The 19,725-nt window shown below is 46.2% G+C and overlaps 1 protein-coding gene and 1 pseudogene across 1 annotated transcript in view; one reads left to right on the top strand and one right to left on the bottom strand.

Moving 5' to 3' along the window:
- The window catches only part of LOC126209823 (uncharacterized), a 419,427-nt gene that overhangs the window by 123,995 nt on the left and 275,707 nt on the right, over positions 1 to 19,725 (bottom strand). The gene's annotated exons all lie outside the window — the stretch shown is intronic.
- On the top strand, positions 15,336 to 15,453 carry LOC126210718 (5S ribosomal RNA; annotated as a pseudogene).

The raw sequence follows: 19,725 nt of genomic DNA, 5'->3' as shown, positions 1-19,725 counted from the left end.
AGAGTCAATGTTTCTACCGTGAGGGGCCAGTTGCGCAGTGTATGGCAACTTTGACTTCTGTGAGCATTGCAGCACATGGCCTGTGTCTTTACAAGAGTTGTGTTAACTTCAGGATGGTTCGGATAACAATGAGGTACGATCAGAGGCGCCATATGGTCACCCAACGGGACAGCGAATGAGTCAGGCGGACGTTGCAGCGAAAGTCGCTGCCAGTCAATTTGATGTCTCTAGAAAGGAACAAGTTTGTGGCGACAGGATCAGTAGAGGGTCGTCACAGAAGTGACCATGGGAAAAGAATGAGGTTTTTATTTTTTCATCGTATGGCTAGGGCCCCCCGTCGGGCAGACCGTTCGCCGGGTGCCGGTGTTTCAATTTGACGCCATTTGGGCGACCTGCAGTCGATGAAGATGATAGGATGATGATGATGACAGCACGACACCCAGTCCCTGGGTGGAGAAAATTCCCCGGCCCAGCCGGGAATCCAACCAGGGCCCAGAGGATTGACAATCCGTCACGCTGACCATTCAGCTAACGGGGGCGGACAAGAGGTGTCCAGGACCGATATCTGCGTATAACAGCACGCAGAAACCCTCAGCAAAATGCTACACGTCTACAGCGAGTTCCAAACAGTTACACGCTTGCAGGTGTCAAACGATACCAATGAGTTCATGAGCAGGGATTAACTGCTAGAAGATCTCCGCTAAATCGGGTTCGGTGAGGGGTCGTGTCGCTGGACATGGAACTATTCCTTGTTGTGGACTGGGCAGCAGTGGGAGACAACTTTCTTTTCTGATGAGATCCGTATCAGTCTCCACCCAGACAATACCGATATTCGAGTGTGGAGGCAACGAGTACAACGTTTCCACAGTAACTGTATCGTAGACCGCCAGCCTTCCGCAGTTCAGTCACATTTTGTAGTGGAATCGTGTATAGCCGCAAGATACATCATGCAGAGGAGGATGGCTGGAGTGAAGTATAGGGACGACATCCTCGCACGCAATGTGCCTCCATTTGGTGAGCATACTGGAGGGGGCTTCACGCTAATGGACGAGAATTCACGTCCCTATCGCCACAACCCAGTGAACACCTTTCCAGTGGAGGACAGAATCTGTCAAATGGAATGGTCTCTGTGTTCTCCAGATCTTAACTGCATTGCGAATGCATAGACCACACTACAGGGAGCGGTTTGCAATCGTCCTCTTCCACCAGAGACCTTGCGCGGTCCCTGTGGAGGATTGCAGCAATATACCATATCTCGACAATTTGCTACGGGGTATGTAAACTGCCTTCGTAAGTGTGTCCAGCTACAAGGAGGGCAAACTGGTTCATGAACAATGCATTATGCAAAATGACAGTGAGAAAAAACTTTAGTGTTTGCAGTGGACTCTTTTGTAAGGTCTTTTTTTTTTCGTTCCCTTCTATCAAGCGGAAATGTGTTTGTCGTTCTTATTTTTGTTCTTTTTATGAGTTTACCCAACAGAACCAAATTAGTTTTGTTTCCTATTATGTAAAGTATTAACAACAAAGCATTATACAACATTTTGGGTATAGTAAAAAGCGATCAAGAAGAAACATTATGCACTGAGGAGCCAAAGAAACTGGTACACCTGCCTATATGGTGTAGAGCCGCCTCGAGCAAGCAGAAGTGCAGCTACACGACGGGGCATGGACTCGACTACTGTCTAAAGTAGTACTGGAGAGAACTGACACCATGAATCCTGCTAGTGCTGTCCATAAATCCTCAAGAGTACGAGGGGCGTGAACATCTCTTCTGAACAGCAAGTTGCATAGCAACCCTGAAATGTTCAATAATGTTCATATCTGGGGAGTTTGGTGGCCAGCGGAAGTGTTTAACTCAGAAATTCTTCGTGGAGCCACTCGGTAGCAATTCTGGGTGTGTGTGATGTCGCACTGTCCCGTTGGAATTGCCCATGTCCGTCGGAATGCACAATGGACATGAATGGATGCAGGTGATCAGACAGGATGCTTACATACGTGTCACCTGTCAGAGTCGTATCAAGGCGTATCAGGGGTCCCATATCACTCCAACTGCACACGCCTCACACCGTTACAGAGTTCCACCAGCTTGAACAGTCCCCTCCTGACATGCGGGGTCCATGGATAAGTGGGGTTGTTTCCATACCCGTACACGTCCATCCGCTCGATACAATTTGAAACGAGAATCGTTCGTCCACGCAACATGTTTTTAGGCCATCAACAACATAATGCCGGTGTTGACGGACCCCGGTGAGGCGTAAAGCTTTGTGTCGTGCAGTCATCAAGGGTATAGGAGTGGGCGTTCGGCTCCGAAAGCCCATATCGATGATGTTTCGTTGAATTATTCGCACGCTGATACTTGTTGATGGCCCAGGATAGAAATCTGCAGCAATTTGCGGAAGGGTGCACTTCCGTCACGTTGAACGAGTCTCTTCAGTCGTCGTTGGTCCCGATCTTGCAGGCTCTTTCTCCGCCCGCAGCAATGTTGAAGATCTGACGTTTTACCGCATTCGTGATATTCACAGTAGGCTCGTGAAATAGTCGTACGGGAAAATCGGCACCTCATCGCCGACTGTAACACCACATTCAAACTCACCCAAATCGTGATAACTTGCCATTCTAGTAGCAGTACCCGATCTAACAACTGCGCCAGACACTTGTTGTCTTATATAGGCATTTGCGATTGCAGCGCCGTGTTTGTTTACATATCTCTGTATTTGAATACGCATGTCTATACCAGCTTTTTTGGCGCTTCTTGTACTAATTTAGAGTCACAATGATGCCAGATACAGTTTTTGGCATATATACCACTGCGCCTCATGTTTCACGGTTGCGCATGATGCATTATCTCTTAGACGCGTGAACGAAATGAACAAGCGTGTTTCCGTTTGCTTTATAGCTATGCAGCGACGGTGTGAACTGATGAAGAGGGGAGGGAGACCATCTGGAGGCCTGTGGTAGTCGATGGTTGCGGCTGGTGGTCGTTTCTCTCGGTCTGTGGTTATCGGCGGAACGCGTGACGGCGCGAAACAGTTCACGTCTGCCGAGGCCTCAACGCAACGCTTGAAAGCTTCCCACAGCCTGCCGTCTAGGTCCGCAAGAACTGCGGGCTACAGTCTTCGGAAACAGCCACCCACCTCTCGTAGTCACCCAGCGCTCCACACTAAGTTGACAGAAGTCGTGGGATACCTATTAATATCGTGTCGGACCTCCGTTCGCCCGACTTAATGCACCAAATCTACGTGTCATCGACTCAAGTCGTTGGAGATCCCACGCAGAAATAATGAGCCATGCTGCCTCTATAGCCGTCCATAATTGCGAATGTTTTTTTTTTTTTTTTTTTTTTTTTTTTTTGTGGGGTTTAAGGGCGCTCAACTACTGAGGTCATTAGCGCCCAGTCACAGTTGTTAGAGCACATGGAATCTAGTAAAACTCAAGGGGAGGGGGGGACACCAGAAAGTCGTGACAAAGATGCAGATCAAATAAGTAAAAAAGTTAGATGTCTTTGGACAAGCCAGTCAAGGTTATAAAACGCGTAACACGAGCAGCTGCTCGAGCGTCATCAGCTAAAATATCCGGTAAGGTAGATGGCAGGGACAGGACAACACGAGATTGACTAAAGCGGGGACACGACAATAAAACATGGCGCACTGTTAATGCTTGACCACAAGGGCACTGCGGGGCTGGGTCACCGGAGAGCAGGTAGCGGTGGCTAAACCGGCAATGCCCAATCCGCAACCTGGTCAGAAGGACCTCTTCTCGCCGAGATGGTCGGGAGGAGGTTGTCCAAGCAGTTGGGAGCGGTTTTACTGCCCGGAGCTTGTTTCCTTGGAGGGATGACCAAGCATCCCACCACAACGACACAAGCCTCTTACAAACAACCCCACGAACGTCAGATGACGGGACACAATGGGAGGCTGGCCGAGGCAGGAGGACTGCAGCCTTGGCTGCAGCAGCAGCCTCATTCCCAGGCACTCCTACATGTCCGGGAACCCACAGAAAGCTGACAGGAGAACCATTATCAGCGAAAGAATGGAGGGACTGCCGGATCCGTTGCACCAAGGGATGGACCGAATAGGGAGCTCCAAGGCTCTGAAGAGCACTGAGTGAGTCAGAGCAGACTACATACGATGAATGGCGGTGGCGGCGGGCATACTGAACGGCCTGATGGAGAGCAAAAAGCTCGGCCGTAAAGCTGGAACACTGGTCGAGGAGCCGGTATTTAAAGGTGCCGGCCCCGACGACGAAGGCACAGCCGACACCATCGTCAGTTTTGGAGCCATCGGTGTAAATAAAGGTGTGACCGGCAAGTCGAGCACGAAGTTCGACAAACCGTGAGCAATACACTGCAGCCGGAGTACCCTCCTTCGAGAGTGAGCTGAGGTCGAGATAAATATGAACCGGAGCCTGGAGCCAAGGTGGTGTCGGGCTCTCACCCTCTCTGAAGGTGGTAGGGAGGGCAAAATCCAACTGTCGAAGCAGGCGACGGAAGCGGACTCCAGGGGGCAGCAGGGCAGACACATACAACCCGATTGCGAATGTGTTGCCGATGCAGGATTCTGTGCACGGACTGACCTCTCGACTATGTCCCATATATGTTCGTGAGATTCATGTCACCCGATTTGGGTGGCCAAATCATTCGCTGTAATTGTCCAGAATGTTCTTCAAACCCATAGTGAACAATTTTGGTCCGGTGACATGGCGCATTGTCATCAATAAATATTCCATTGTTGTTTGGGAACGAAGTCCGTGAATGGCTTCAATTGGTCTCCAAGTAACCGGACAGAACCATTCCCGGTCAATGCTTGGTTCAGTTGCGCCAGAGGACCCAGTCCATTCCACGTAAACACGGCCCACACTATTGTGGAGCCACCGTCAGCTTGCACAGTGCCTTGTTTACAACTCGGATTCTTCGGTTTGTGGGATCTGTACCCTTCCGCCGATTGCTGCAGCTTTCAATGCTGGGCCACGAACAAGAGTCAGCGTGCGAATAATTCAACGAATCATCGATATGGGCTTTCGGAGCCGAAGGCCCACTCCTGTACCCTTGATGACTGCACGACACAAAGCTTTACGCCTCGCCTGGGTCCGTCGACACCGGCATTGTACTGTTGATTTACTGAAAACATGTTGCGTGGACGCATGATTCTCGTTTCAAATTCTATCGAGCGGATGGATTTATACGGGTACGGAGACAACCTCACGAATCCATTGACCCCGCATGTCATCAGACGACTGTTCAAGCTTGTGGAGGCCCTGTAATGGTGTGGGGCGCGTGCAGGTGGAGTGATATGGGACCCCTGACAAGTCTACATACGACTCTGACAGGTAAGACGTACGTAAGTATCCTGTCTGATCACATGCAACCATTCATTATGCATTCCGACGGACTTGGGCAATTCCAGCAGGACATTGCTACATCCCACACATCCAGAATTTCTACAGAGTGGCTCCAGGAAGAATCTTCTGAGTTGAAACACTTCCGCTGGCCACCAAACTCCCCACACATGAACATTAGTGACCATATCTGGGATGCCTTGCAACGTGCTTTTCAGAAGAGCTGCTACCAACTGAAATGGGGACGCATGTCATGACGCCACGGTTTTCCTGCCGCCTAGGGTCCAACCGATATGGTCACGGGCCCAGAAAAGAGGCTGCAGGCGATGTCGTGCAGTTAGCAAAGTCACTACCCTCATTCGCCTGCTGCCATAGCCCATCAACGCCAGATTTCGCCGCGCTATCCTAACGGATATGTTCATCGTACATCCCACATTGATTTCCACGGTTATTTCACGCAGTGTTGCTTGTCTGTTAGCACTGACAACTCTAAGAAGAAACCGCTGCAGTAGGTCATCAAGTGACTGCGTTTTCCTTGGTGAGAGGTGATGCCTGAAATGTGGTATTCTCGGAACACTCTTGTCAGTGTGGATCTCGGAATATTGGATTCCCTAACGATTTCCCAAATGGAATGTCCAATGCACCTAGCTCCAACTACCATCCCGCGTTCAAAGTGTGTTAATTCCTATTGTGCGGCCACAATCACGTCGGAAACCTCTTCACATGAATCACCCGAGTACAAATGGCAGCCGCGATGTCACCTCAGTGCATATGTGACATATTTAATAATCTAGTAGTGAACAATTGCGGCTCAGTGACACGGCACTGTTGTCTGAGAACATGAAGTCTATGTTGTTGTCGTGGTCTTCAGTCCTGAGACTGGTTTGATGTAGGTCTCCATGTTACTCTATCCTGTGCAAGCTTCTTCATCTCTTACTACCTACTGCAACCTACATCCTTCTGAATCTGCTTAGTGTATTCATCTCTTGGTCTCCCTCTACGATTTTTACCCTCCACGCTGCCCTCCAATACTAAATTGGTGATCCCTTCATGCCCCAGAACATGTCCTACCAACCGATCCCTTCTTCTAGTCAAGTTGTGCCAAGAACTGCTGCCCAATTCTATTCAATACCTCCTCATTAGCTATGTGATCTACCCATCTAATCTTCAGCATTCTTCTGCAGCACCACATTTCGAAAGCTTCTATTCTCTTCTCGTCCAAACTATTTATCGTCCATGTTTCACTTCCATACATGGCTACACTCCATACAAATACTTTCAGAAACGACTTCCTGCCACTTAAATCTATACTCGATGTTAACAAATTTCTCTTCTCCAGAAAATCTTTTCTTGCCATTGCCAGTCTACATTCTATATCTTCTCTACATCGACCATCATCAGTTATTTTGCTTCCCAAATAGCAAAACTCATTTACTACTTTAAGCGTCTAATTTTCTAATCTAATACGCTCAGCATCACCCGATTTAATTCGACTACATTCCATTATCCTCGTTTTGCTTTTGTTGATGTTCATCTTATATTCTCCCTTCAAGACACTGTCCATTCCGTTCAACTGCTCTTCCAAGTCCTTTGCTGTCTCTGACAGAATTACAATGTCATCGGCGAACTTCAAAGTTTTTATTTCTTCTCCATGGATTTTGATACCTACTCCGAATTTTTCTTTTCTTTCCTTTACTGCTTGCTGAATATACAGATTGAATAACATCGAGGAGAGGCTACAACCCTGTCTCACTCCCTTCCCAACCACTGCTTCCCTTTCATGTCCTTTGACTCTTATAACTGCCATCTGGTTTCTGTACAAATTGTAAATAGCGTTTCGCTCCATGTATTTTACCCCTGCCGCCTTCATAATTTGAAAGAGAGTATTCCAGTCAACATTGTCACAAGCTTTCTCTAAGTCTACAAATGCTAGGAACGTAGGTTTGCCTTTGCTTTATCTTCTAAGGTAAGTCGTAGGGTCAGTACTGCAGTCTGTGAGTGGCTGCAAATGGTCTCTAAATAGCCAAACGTAATGTTTTCCAGTCAGTGATTTGTTCAGTTGGCCAGAAACCCCCCCATTCCATGTAAACCCAGCCTGCACCATTATGAAGCCGCCACCAGCTTGCACAGTGTCTTGTTGACAAATCGGGTCCATGGCTTTCTGTCGTCTGCGTCACACTCGAATGCTACCATCAGCTCTTACCAACTGCAATCGGGATACATCTGACCAGGCCACGATTTTCCAATCGTCTACGGTCCAACCGATATGTTGACTAGCCCAAGAGAGGGATTGCACACGATATCGTGCTTTTAGCAAAGGCACTCGCGTCGATCGTTTGCTGCCATAGCCCATTAACGCCAGATTTTGTCACACATGGAAAACCTTTTCACACGAATCATTTGAGGACAAATGACAGCTTCGCCAATGCACTGCCCTTTTACGCCTTATGTCCGCGATACTACCGTGATCTCTGTATCCCACAACTTTTGCCATCTCAGTGGACATCAGTTAACAAATACGACTGCGCTCTATCAAACATAGCTCAAATTTAATATGGTAAACACATTTTGCATTAGTAACCCAAAGTAGTGGAGGTCTATCGGACCTATTGTAAGTAGGCTGTTTATGTTTTCTCATTGGCAACGCCACGTAGCGCTCTGTATGAAAATCACTGGCTGTGCTGTGTGCAGCCTGTGGCTAGTTTGCATTGTTGTCTGCCATTGTAATGTTGGGCAGCTGGATGTTAACAGCACATAGCGTTGCGCAGTTGGAGGTGAGCCGCCAGCACTGGTGGATGAGGGGAAGTGAGATGGCGGATTTTTGAGAGCGGATGATCTGGACGTGTGTCCATCAGAAACAGTACATTTGTAAGAATGGATGTCATGAACTGCTATATATATATATATATATATTATGACTTTTGAACACTATTAAGGTAAATACATTGTTTGTTCTCTATCAAAATCTTTCATTTGCTAACTATGCCTATCAGTAGTTAGTGCCTTCAGTAGCTAGAATCTTTTATTTAGCTGGCAGTAGTGGCGCTCGCTGTATTGCAGTAGTCCGAGTAACGAAGATTTTTGTGTGGTAAGTGATTTGTGAAAGGTTATGTATAGGTTAATGTTAGTCAGGGCCATTCTTTTGTAGGGATTACTGAAAGTCAGATTGCGTTGCGCTAAAAATATTGCGTGTCAGTTTAAGCACAGTCTTGTATAAATTTTTCTAAGGGGACGTTTCACTATACAAATAATAATAAACTCTAGAACCTCTGCCTTACTGTACAAGTAGAATGTTTTGCTTAACTCTTTAAGGTACAATGTTTTATTTAACTTAATAATGAAACACATATCAGTAAATGCTCTTTCGCGAATAATAATCAAAAACTTTCACAGTTTATTATGTGTGTCTAAATTCAACGTGACAGATGGTAGCCGGCCGGGGTGGCCGAGCGGTTCTAGGCGCTACAGTCCGGAACCGCGCTGCTGCTACGGTCGCAGGTTCGAATCCTGCCTCGGGCATGAATGTGTGTGATGCCCTTAGGTTAGTTAGGTTTAAGTAGTTCTAAGTTATAGGGGACTGATGACCTCAGAAGTTAAGTCCCGCAGTGCTCAGAGCCATTTGAACCGTTTTGACTGATGGTAAATATTTGTACCAATGAATTACGAGCACGAAATCTGTGCTGAGAAAGTTTAAACAAATCAGCAGCATGACTGGCTATGTCAACAGGACTTCAGGAGGGTAACATTTCCCCAAGAGATTGGGGACCACAACCAACTTCACACCATGCATATATCCATATTTTCAGCCAATTAGCATCAGAATCAGCTCCATCACTTTGAGGAAATGTTTCTTCAAATTCTGCCGAATAGTCTGCCCCCACCTGCTGCATCTGTAGAAGTAGTTTCGCCCATTGGTTCACCTGATACTGTTTCACCCAGACCATCTTCAGTTACTGTAGTAATTTTCGAAACAGTAAGAAATAGTAGCTACGTCATCTGCATTAGAGGCTCTTCCAAATTCTGAATCTTCTGCGTGCTCTTCCGTAACCTCTTCCCAGTAGAAGATCTGCCAGTGGACTAAGCCACATCCACAAAGTCATTTTAACTGATGTAAAAGAAATATTTACGAATGTCATGATGATCCCTGTAACTATACAAGTTATTCCGAAAGTCCCGTTACAAACTTCTAGAACATGTGGAGGGGAGTGAGTGTGTAATATTTTGCGTTGGAAACAATGTCTGGAAACGTACCGCTTCTGTGCTGCTACATTTTAGAAACGTGGATTAGATTAACATTCATTCCAATTGATCCGTAGTGAGGTGGTCCTCCAGGATGTAGAAATTGTCAAAAAGAAACAATAATATATGACAAATATCTACAACTGAAACAAATAAGCTAATGTACCTTCCACAGGTCCCAAGTGAAATATTCATTTTTTTTAATGAGCACTATATGAAAGAATCATTTTACAAACACTCATTTACTGAGATCGCATTAATGCTTTCAATTTAAAATAAAAAAAAATTTATGTAAGGTAATGAACATATAACTACTACAATACTCATTTACAGTGAACACATTACTGCACTGAAAATGGTCCAGAAGTTAGAATGTATATATTACACACAAATCAGTTGGTTCTACTCAGAAATTCATCAATGGTGGTAACGCGACCGCTTTTACAAGTAATTTATTAGGCGTGATCCAGTACATCACTTGTTCTACAGTCCCAGTCATTAACAGCCAGAGAAATTCCTAGAACGCTATTTGAAGGGTTCTCTTCAATGTTATGCAGCACGTCCTCTTCCAACTCGGATGTGCGGCCTCTCCTTGGGACACCCCAATCACGCCTGCTGATGTGAAGGTGCTCCTTTCTCGAAGCCGTCGCGTAATTATTGCGAAAAGGGTACGCGATGGAGTCGGACGTTGTGGAGAACGAAGGCGACGAGCAGCCATACCGTTACCGTGAGCTCCGCCATTGAGAAGGATCATGTCGGTCTGTTCTGCAAACGTGTACTCAACCTCGTTGCTCTGATACTCTCAGACAGGTGGCTGAGGCTCAGACTAGGTCAGAGAGGTTGGTTGGTTGATTGGTTGGTTGGTTGTTTAAAAGGAGGAGGGGGGAAGGGACCAAACTGCGAGGTCATCGGTCCCTTGTTCCTGGTAAAATAATTACACAACGGAAAGAAGAAAAGAGGACGTACAGGACAATAACAAGAGAAAGGAAGAACCAAAATAATGACAGAATGACAACCAACACTAGTATGGACAAAAACAGGAAAAGCAAACCCTAGAGAAATGGTTCAAATGGCTCTAAGCACTATGGGACTTAACTTCTGAGGTCATCAGTCCCCTAGACATAGAACTACTTCAACCTAACTAACCTGAGGACATCACACACATCCATGCCCGAGGCAGGATTCGAACCTGCGGTCGTAGCAGCAGTGCGGTTCCGGACTGAAGCGCCTAGAACCGCTCGGCCACAGCGGCCGGCCAAAGCATACAGAGAAACAAGAAACAGGTAAAAGGGGTAAAAACAAGAGGGCAGATGACCGCGGCTGGCCGACCACGAGAATAAAAAGGAAAAGCCAGCCACTCTGCGACACATTAAAACATCCACCCTAAAAGCATTAGAGTGCAGAACAGAAAGGGAGAAAGAAGATCCGCAAAAACTTATATAGGATGATAAAACCCACCGTCGCGTATAAAACATAAAACTAAATTAGCTGATGGGGCGTTGTCAGCTAAAATTAATGGCAACGAGTCCGGTAACAGAGTCCGTCGCAGGGCAGACAAAGAACGACAGGTGACCAAGATATGGGCGGCTGTCAGCCGGGCACCGCACCGACACTGAGGTGGCCATCACGGCGCAGGAGGTGGCCCTTTTGTCACCGAAGCAAGGCCAATGCGGAGCCGGCAGAGAACCACAGAGTCCCTGCGAGAGGCCCGTATGGAAGACTGCCACACACTCGTAACCTCCTTAATGGCACGAAGTTTGTTGCGTGTGCTGATGTTATGCCATTTCGTCTCCCAAAGCTGCAAAACCTGGCGGCGTAGTACTGAACGCAGGTAAATTGCAGAGAAGCCGATATCCATAAGCGGTTTCCGCGTAGCCTGTCGGGCCGCGCGGGATTAGCCGAGCGGTCTTGGCGCTGCAGTCAGGAACCGTGCGGCTGGTCCCGGCGGAGGTTCGAGTCCTCCCTCGGGCATGGGGGTTTGTGTTTGTCCTTAGGATAATTTAGGTTAAGTATTGTGTAAACTTAGGGACTGATAACCTTAGCAGTTAAGTCCCATAAGATTTCACACAGATTGTAGCCTGTCAGCAAGTTCGTTGCCTGGGATTCCGACGTCACCTGCGGTCCAGAGAAACAACACTGAACGACCGGACCGTTCCAGGGCACAGAGGGACTCCTGGATGGTCGCTATCAAAGGATGACGAGGGTAGCACTGGTCGAGAGCTTGTAGGCTGCTCGAGGAGTCAGTGCACAGAAGAACCGTGAACGGATGTGCTCAAGAGCACGAGATATAGCCACCAGCTGGGCAGTGAAAACACTGAAGCCATCTGCCAACGAATGCTATTCAATATGTCGTCCATGGACATACGCGAAGCCGTGGCCCAGGTGTACACCATGGAGGTGTACGCGAATCGACATCAAGTAGAGGTGGTACTCCAGTTCAGGGATTGGACACGAAGGGCAATTGGAAGCCCAGACCTGGGCTGCCGATACGGGAGATGAGCCGTCGTGGGTGGGGCAGTGCTTGGCACACTGACTCGCATTCTGGAGGACGACGGTTCAATCCCCCGTGCGGCCATCCTGGTTTAGGTTTTTCGTAATTTCCCTAAATCGCTTCAGACAAATGCCGGAATGGTTCTTTTGAAAGGACACGACCTTTTGTTCCCTAATCCAGTGGGACCGATCACTTCACTGTTTGACCCCAAACACCCACCCACCCTGCCACCCATCATATGGTGTGTGTGTGTGTGTGTGTGTGTGTGTGTGTGTGTGTGTGTGTAAAGGTTTTCCAAAGTTTAACGCTGAATTTAATGCAGACGCGTTGCTCCTCTAACTCTGCCATCTCGAAATTCGCAAACTGTGCGACACGACATTCTACTCAATACTGCACTGAACAATGACTAACAGACATACAACAATGAAGCTTCCTGCAGTTACACATTAAACTCAGGCGAGTCCATGGATGCCAAGTGTATTTCGCTCCAACATCCCATTGGAGAGGAATTATGAACCGGAATTTTTTTGAGCAGACCTCGTGCACGGAAAGAGTCGGATAATTTCAGTGGTGGGCGAAAGTGTCTTATGTTAATCAGAACGATGAAGCAAGAATGGCTTTCATTGTTTATATGGTTGCTTCCGTGTATCAAGTAGCATGTGCTCGTGCTGTTTGAAATACTTGTTTTTAATTGGTAACAATGCTATGTGAATATGGGTGCACGGTGGGAATTAACAGATTTTGAGTGCGGAATGGTAGATGGAGCTAGGCGCGTGGAATATTCCATTTCGGAAATCGTTAGCAAATTAAATATTCCACGAGATGCAGTGTCAAGAGTGTGCCGAGAATACCAGATTACAGGTACTACCTCTGACCACGGACAAAGCAGTGGCCGACGGCCTTCACTTAACGCCCGCAGCTCGTGGTCGTGCGGTAGCGTTCTCGCTTCCCACGCCCGGGTTCCCGGGTTCAATTCCCGGCGGGGTCAGGGATTTTCTCTGCCTCGTGATGACTGGGTGTTGTGTGATGTCCTTAGGTTAGTTAGGTTTAAGTAGTTCTAAGTTCTAGGGGACTGATGACCATAGATGTTAAGTCCCATAGTGCTCAGAGCCATTTGAACCAATTACCTTCACTTAACGACCGAGAGAAGCGTTTGTGTAGACTGGTCAGCGATAACCGACGGAAGTGCGCGTCATTTACGACGGCGGCCAAGTTTAGGTTCGTTCTGCGCATCTGACATCACAAAACACAGTCAGCCAATGAACAGAGAACGACGTTGCCAGAGCTCCACTGCAGTGCAGAGCACGGACAAGTGTGTTCAGTTTTAGAAACATTCAGTCATAAATAAAGTAACTGAACAAAAGCAATGTCTTGATAGCAGTCTTTCTTTTATAGAAAGTTTGGAGAAAGCATTCTTCATAACAATTGCTTCATATTCTATTAATTAAACCAAACAAGCAATAATCCTCCTAATTCAGGCGATAGCAAGGAAATTCATTCTCACTAACCGCTTTTTCGCAATAAAGAACAGTGGTAATTGTTTATTTCCTATTGTACTTAGACGATACGTGAGTAATTCATAGACATACCAACAGTGTTTGTCGTTAGTTTGCTTGCTTCTTTAAAGTACTCCAGGAACTCTATTAAATGACAAGCTGTGTTAGCGTAATGGTTAAGGTGTTTGGCTACTATGCAAATGATTCTGGGTTCAGATCTTGTTCGATGCTTAATATTTTCTTTATTTAAAAACATCGAAGTGTCTTACTTCACGAATTTTATTCGTTTGACTGTAATTTTTTGAAATTTCTAGTGGCAAAAAATCGACCACATGGAAAGTACACACTGTGGACTATTACTTCTGCAAACTCTTCAACATTTCGTGCAATGGTTTACTACATCTAATGCTGCACAATAACTGCGTTGAACATCGAAACAAAATTAAGTCATTTATGGGGGGGAAGGTATCAGTCAAGAAGATGTGTAAAAATCAAATTTTTGGGCCAAATAATTTTTGTGAAATCGAATGATAAGTGTGTCAAAGCAGTCGAAACACCATGTGTCTGCACAGGCGAGCAGTGCAGTGATGACAAAATCGCGCACATCGCGGAATGCGGGGAGCACGTCTCTGTAGCAGCGAAAACGTTAATGTGGCCATGGTGGCTTTACTTCATAAGCTGCGCCGCGCTATCCCCTAAACGTAAATTTGCGAACTATACTATGGCGCTGCTTCTCTTGGCGCGTACAACTGGCAACGCAGCAATCTCCCGCGTCTGGCCGGTCATGCGCGAACCGCCAAGATAAAAGAATTGAACCACAGCAACTGCGTGAAATAACCGATGTGGGATGTACGACGAACGTAGACATTATGACAGTGCGGCGAAATCTGGTGTTAATGGGCTATGGCAGAAGACGTCCGACGCGAGTGCCTTTGCCGAGAGGTCGACATCGCCTGCAGCACTTCGCCTGGGCTAGTGAGCATATCGGCTGGATCCTGGACGACTCCAAAACTGTGGCCTGGTCACATGAGTCCCGATTTCAATTGGTAAGAGCTGATAGTAAAGTTCGAGTATGGCGTAGACCCCCACTAAGCCATGGCCACAAGTTGTCAACAAGGCACTGCAAGCTGGTGGTTTCTCCATAGTGGTGTGGGCTGTGTTTACATGGAATGGACTAGGTCAACTGAACCACAACAGACCATTGGCAGCCATTCATGGGCCTCATGTTCCCAAACATGTCACTTGGCCACAATTTTTCCCGATTGGTTTGAAGAACATTCTGGAGAATCTGACTGAATGTTTTAACCAGTCAGATGGCCCAATATTAATCCCATCGAACATTTATGGGATCGAGGGATCAGTTCGTGCACAAAATCCTGCACCAGCAACAGTTTCGCAGGTACGGACGGCTATACAGGGAACATGGCTCAGTATTTCTGTAGGAGACTTCCTGCGACTTGCTGAGTCCACGCCATGTTGAGTTGTTGTACTGAGCTGGGGAAAAAATGATGATGGTTTGGTTTATGGGGCGCTCAACTGCGCCGTTATCAGCGCCCATACAAATTCCCAACCTTTGCTCAGTCCAGTCTCGCCACTTTCATAAATGATGATGAAATGATGAGTACAACACAAACACCCAGTGAACTGGAGGCAGGAGAACGGGAAAAAAGAGGTTCGGCACGGTATTAGGAGCTACGCCATGACTTCTGTCACCTCAGTGTGCAGTGTTGTAGAACAGTTGATTCTAATTTAACCAGTGCAAAACCATCTTTGGGGGCAACGGCCTTGCCGCAGTGGATACGCCGGTTCCCGTCAGATCACTGAAGTTAAGCGCTGTTGGGCGTGGCCGGCACTGGGATGGGTGACCGTCCGGGCCGCCATGCGCTGTTGCCATTTTTCTGGGTGCACTCAGTCTCGTGATGCCAACTGACGGGCTACTCGACCGAACAGTAGCGGCTCCGGTCACAGAAAACCATCATAACGACCGGGAGAGTGGTGTGCTGACCACACGCCCCTCCTATCCGCATCCTCAGCTGAGGATTATACGGCGGTCGGATGGTCCCGATGGACCACTTGTGGCCTGAAGACGGAGTGCGGAATGCTAAAACCATCTTTGAAATTGTTGCATTAATCAAGAAATCAATTTTTAAAAAATCAGATACAGGATGGCGCACAGAATGTGTCGCTAATTTGTTTTTGAATAAACACTTTACTGTCAAGACAAACCCAAACGAACTTACACTACCATTGAAAAAACACGTTAGATAATTGGTCTAACTCAGGATATGCTCAATATGTCCATTTTCATTCCTATCTTCCTTCACATCATGGAAGTGTTAACACTTTGGCACAAAAAAATGGTTCAAATGGCTCTGAGCACTATGGGACTTAACTGCTGAGGTCATCAGTCCCCTAGAACTTAGAACTACTTAAAGCTAACTAACCTAAGGACACCACACACATCCACGCCCGAGGCAGGATTCGAACCTGCGACGGTAGCGGTCGCGCGGTTCCAGACTGTAGCGCCTAGAACCGCTCGGCCACGCCGGCCGGCCACACTTTGGCACAAGTGTTCTGTAATGTCACTAAATGCCTAAAGAATACCGCGTCTGGGCTCCATTAAATCTTGTGGACATTTCGAGAAATTTTTTTCCTTTCGGTATCCCCAAGAAAAGAAGTCCCATGCGTTGAAGTATGGACTATAGGGGAGCCAAAATTGACCGTTATCGAAACGACGTGGAAATCTGAGTGAAATGACCCGTGTATCTAAACGCTCGTTTAAGAAATCCAACAGTGTCTGCGGTATGTGGCCTTGCTACAGCTTGCATGAGCTACTGCGTGTTGAAGGACCACGCAGTAGCAATTATCTCTGAAGAAAGTTATTGCTGCGTACTGTTTAGTTTCTTCCAATAAGTCCGTGACGGAAATTATGACCCATGCTGTAATCCTCGGAGCATGATAATGTCGTTCATGAAGCACTTGCGGATGGCTGGTATCCCAAAAGGGTACATCATGTTTGTTAAACGCACCGTCCAAATGGAAATGTGCCGCCTCGTCTGGAAACCAAATGTTGAGAGTGTGTTCCCCATCTTCCGTCGAACGGGGGAACAGTAGTATCTGTCCTCTGGGACTGTGGGACAACGAACAGCAACTCTGGACGTGTGCTGTAGAGACATGAACTGAGACCAGTGTTCCGGCCCGCCCCCAAGGTACGAGATGTGTTGCGCCCTGTTAAAGACTGTAACGTATTACTATCTTTACGTCGTTTCTCATCGAGCCATATACGTTATCTCGCATTTCTAGCTGCTTCTCTCACACAAATAATGATAAAAATTCAGAAATTCAGGGTCGCCACCAGCCCACGCCCTTCCTAACCATTTAGGAAAAAAAAACGGAGCTGGAAAATTATTAGTTTCAATTACATTAATAATTTAATTACAAGTATGCAAATTTCTTTAAGTAGCCAGATAAATAGCACCCCAGGTCGTGCATGAAGCAACTTGATTAATTCAGGATTGGAAATCGGAGTAAGTGGGTAAGATCAACACCACAGAATTTATCTTTCACGTAGATTATTTATTGTATCTAAGTATTTGGTTGCACATCCTAACTACACATAACTGGTGCCTGACTAGAAATGTTTAAGTAAGAATTTGGTGAGAATGTAACAGAGCAGAATTTAATTACAGCAAGAAAAAACGCAGAAAACGGGGGTGGGAGACAGTGATACTATCATCTCCTTTGCATTCATACCATAAAAATATCTCAGTGAGATTCGCTTTACGATTCTACGCAAGCACTATTCTGGACAGAGGCTTAACCAATGCAATAGGTTGTGCGATAATTATTCAACATACTAACTGCGTCTGCTGCTTGCAAACGGCCGAACTAGAGCACGTGGTGCATTCTGACTCAAACTGTTGTGCTGCTTTGTAGAAAGCGCACGAAAGAACAGATATTCTTGCAGAAATTATAGGTCATTAATCAAGCAAACTTAAAATAAAGCCTATTGCAGTGCCGTGGTGAACAAGAAGGGTCATTTATTACAAAACACGTGGCACAAAATCTACACACAAAGACAAAAGCAACTTCCACAAAATATAAGATTAAAAGTCATACTCGCTTTGACACAGTATTACACTCACGTACGGTTGAAGTGATCCTAACCAGCTTTTCCTAATCAGATTTACCGTTTGAAAATCTACTTCATCGTTGTTCAAAATGAACAAAGTAACTTCCACACTTTTAACTCAACCACCCAAAAATCGCGTGTTTAAAGCAATATAATTATGGCACATTCGGAAAAATAACTCGCTTCACACGCTTCAGTTAAGCTGAAGTTCTTAAGTATTTCAACAGTTAAACACAACGAAGTCTTAACCTGCTTCCTATCACCTGAAACGCCCTGAAATGCTCACCAAGCTTTCACCGAAGAGTGCCGCTTTCTCTATTGAGACTACCTAGTAGCTCCCCGTGCAGCGGAAGCTACCAGAGGGGTAGCCCTCCGTCACCAACCTCACACACAGAAACAGCCCTCGAATAAGATGGGTAAACATCTCTGTTCAGGTACTGGAAACCTAAGTTGGTCATCCTGTGCTCTCCTTCGCACGAGAAGTAACATCGTCTGCTTCGAGCAGACGATGACCAACTCAGCGTTTCCCAGAAAACAAAACCGAAATCCCACATTGAAACACACATATATCATACAATAGATCTTACTTGAGTGCTCAGTCTTTCTGGAAGATTTCATGAATTGAGCTAAAATCAGGTAGTAGAGTGAATAAGCTGTACCGAATTCGACAAGCGTCTTATGAAAGGACTTCACAGAGACGTTTCATCACGTCGTAACTCTTCAAGTGCTCGGTGTGTACGCGGCACCAATAGGCCAGACAATTCGCACGATTGGAGAGCGTGGTAGCGGGGACACCCGACATATTAAACAAAGACAGCTTGACAATTCGGCCCCAGCTGAGAACTGCCTGGAGAACGGACACAAAATACAGTTCGAAAGACGACGATGGCGGAGATGGCCATAGAAAGCTCGAGAATTTTATTCGAGTAAACGCGGTTTGAAAACGAGCAGAGGTAATCCTATACGGCTACGTCCAGAGGTCACCTTTAAGAATCCGATGAGCAGAGCGTCCGGTTATGCCCAGCTGCACCGCTGACTTTCTGCAACATTTGCTGGGGCTTCTCTGTACGGCGAGTCTTACTGCTTCAGTATTCTCCGGTGAACAAGCAGGCTTCGTCCGAGGTCGATTCGCTTCCAGCTTTGATCCTTCCCGTACGATGGATCATACAGCCTGTGAATGGTTCTCCTGCAAGCGGCCCACCGTGTGTTAAACTTACTACGTGTACATGCGCTCCCAAAACTGATTTCGTCAACAAATTAACCAATACCGCTTCTAGTTGGTCACATGAACACTGAAAAACCGATTACTGTAATCCGTTTCTAGCTACTGGCTTTCCACTTCAATATTTATTTTCGCTCCCATGTAAACACGCAACTTAAACGTGGTTCGGCTGTTGAGTTATATCTTGTTTTCATAATATCCGACTAACATGGACAGAGTAACTTATTGTCCAATCGATAAACCATGAAGTAGACCACCTGTTTTCCCGACGCCATGGAAAACTGTAAATTTGTGGTACAGTCCTATGGGACCAAACTACTGAGGTCATCGGTCCCTAGGCTTGCACACTACTTAATCTAACAAGGGGAGGCCGCGAATTGTGAAATTGATTCGATTCATACTGCGCATAATAAAAGCTCATGGCCAGAGGTGTAATGTGGCAAAGCACCAAGATGCACTTCTCAGCCGTTGTCGAGAAAATCGACAGTTAAAAGAAACCGTTGCGGTGAAATACTCTCTACGATTAATAATTTTCCACAGCGTCGTGGCGCAGCGGTAAGCGCTCGGGTTTGTAATCCGAATGTCGCCGGATCGAATCTCGCAACATGCAACTTTTTTTTTTAGTATTTGTTTTTTGTAATTCATATATATATATATATATATATATATATATATATATATATATATATATATATATATATATATATATATATATATAATTCCCGGCAATCAGTTGCAACAATTATGCATATAATAAGTTGTTGAAAGTCGTTTGTCGTGGAAAAACTGGCGACTTCGAACATCATTATGT

The sequence above is a fragment of the Schistocerca nitens genome, chromosome 10 (genome assembly GCF_023898315.1).
Source record: "Schistocerca nitens isolate TAMUIC-IGC-003100 chromosome 10, iqSchNite1.1, whole genome shotgun sequence".
NCBI lineage: Eukaryota > Metazoa > Arthropoda > Insecta > Orthoptera > Acrididae > Schistocerca > Schistocerca nitens.
This window is presented reverse-complemented; position numbering and strand designations above follow the sequence as displayed.